The 2,242-nt window shown below is 33.1% G+C and overlaps 1 non-coding gene across 1 annotated transcript; it reads left to right on the forward strand.

Moving 5' to 3' along the window:
- Positions 1-1,251: 1,251 nt before the first annotated feature.
- LOC126005211 (small nucleolar RNA SNORA51) lies at positions 1,252-1,384 on the forward strand. The gene has a single exon (XR_007494381.1). It is a non-coding gene; the product is annotated as a small nucleolar RNA SNORA51 (small nucleolar RNA).
- Positions 1,385-2,242: the final 858 nt, after the last annotated feature.

Below are 2,242 nucleotides of genomic sequence, written 5' to 3' on the forward strand. Positions count from 1 at the left end.
TATATTTTACAGATTTGTTTTCTTCTAGCTCAGTAAACAGTTTCTGAATATATCAATCCATCAAACATTCTGCTACAAAGGCTTGCAAATAAATTCCAGCCAGAATGTTTGGTACATGTTACGTTGACCAGTTAAATGAATGCTCTGCTTTAAAAGAAGGTAGAAAAATGAGTCACTACTGGAGTAAAGAGATAAGCTTCCTACCCAGAATCTATTGTTAACATATATGATTTTCAGCATTAAAATTAAAGTCATCTAAAACATTTCTCTTTAAATAATGTGATTTTCTGCATCGCCACTCCCCAAAAGCAGTGATCTAAAAGTTATAGATGGGCTTAGAATGAATTGAAATTGAAATCCGATTTATAGTGTGAAGAAATTTTCATTCTAAAATAATGTTTTGCTCCTGTGTGTTAGGAATATGGATTACTTTATGAATCTTACTTATGATTTCTAGTAGAGCAAATATATCTGCTCTTTGGAAAAGTTGTTAGGTCTCTGATCATCAAATGGGAAATAGATTAATTTATCTTCATGCTCCTGAGGTTAAGATATTATTTCATCAGTACTCATTGCTCTGATCTGAACATTATTTTGTAGTTAATTAAAAATTAATCAAAATCAAAAGAATGCAGACACACAGAACACACAAGAATAACACAACAGATGATTAGAATAATAAAATTCAAATTTTCTTAACTTCATTATTTCTGAGTGTTTTATGGTATCTTAATTATGTCAGGAATATTAATATCAACACTACTGTTGATAAAACTTTAAAGAAGATAGTACTTGGAAAATTTAAAAAAAATCCCCTATTTATACAATTTAATCATTCTTGCAGCTTAAAAAAGAATTCTGGTTAATTGTGGTGCTTTTCAGCCCTTTTTTCACCTCTAGATTGATGACAATAGACCTTCCTGGATTTCCATATCAGATATACAAAACTATGTATGTACAATAGTATTTTGCATATTCATTTTAACTAAACATTTTAAATTTAATATTAGAAAATTAGATTTAAATTAGATTTCTAATTTAATTTAATATTTAATTTTTATTCTAATTTAATTTAATTTAATTTTTTGATTTAATAATTTTTGTGGGGTGGGGAAGAAGGACACTTGGGATATTGGTGATGGGAATGTTGCACTGGTAAAGGGTTTTTTATATATGTGTGTGTGTATATATATATATATATATATATATATATATATATATATATATATATAATAAAAAAAGAAAAGGTAAGGCTCCCCAATGCTTACCACAGGCTGTGTTCTTTACACTGACTGTATAGAAAGAGGAGGTACAGTAAATGCTCCCCATATACACCTCAAACCAGGCCCTTTGCCTGTTCTATACTGTGAATGAGGGGACAAAAAAAAAAAAGGAAAAGAAAATTAGACTTTTTTTTATTTTTTTTTTATTTTTGGGTCACACCCGGCAGCGCTCACGGGTTACTCCTGCTCTATGCTTAGAAATCACTTCTGGCAGGCTCAGGGGACCATATGGGAGGCCAGGATTCGAACTATGACCTTCTGCATGCAAGGCAAATGCCTTACCTCCATGCTATCTCTCCACCCCAAGAAAATTAGATTGCTATAGTTACTAAAATTTAAAACAAATAAGACACTGTTCAAGGACAAAATAATTCAGAATATATTGTCTTGAGAATTTTGTGTAAGCATTACTAAACTCAACTGCTTGAAATATTTTTGTTTGTTTGTTTTGGATTTTTGTGCCACACCTGGTAATGCTCAGGGATTACTCCTGGCTATGAGCTCGGAAATCACTCCTGATTTGGGAGACCATATGGGATGCTGGGGATCGAACCGAGGTCCATCTTGGGCAGCCACATGCAAGGCAAACTCCCTACCGCTGCACTATAGCTCTGGCCCCATGCTCCTCTCTTAAAATATTTAATAACCATGGCTGCAGCATTTATTTCAAAATCTGCAAGGCTGCATAGTAAAGTTTCTAGTTTTGCTTCTTTGTGTTAATAATTCACAAGACAGAAATCATGTCAACAGTAGGGAGTTGAAATTTCTTCAGTAATGATGTGGACTTCATTACTGAGAGACTCTTGTGACATTCAAACACATGCCTCGGTGTGATGAATTTGTAAAATCTGGGTGCAGGAAAGATCTAAGGAATGCAACTTTTTGTCATATTGATGTAATATATGCTGGTAAATCACAAAGCATAAACACAGTACCAGGGCACCCTTGGCCACTGCCAT

This window comes from Suncus etruscus, chromosome 3 (assembly GCF_024139225.1).
Source record: "Suncus etruscus isolate mSunEtr1 chromosome 3, mSunEtr1.pri.cur, whole genome shotgun sequence".
Classification (NCBI taxonomy): domain Eukaryota; kingdom Metazoa; phylum Chordata; class Mammalia; order Eulipotyphla; family Soricidae; genus Suncus; species Suncus etruscus.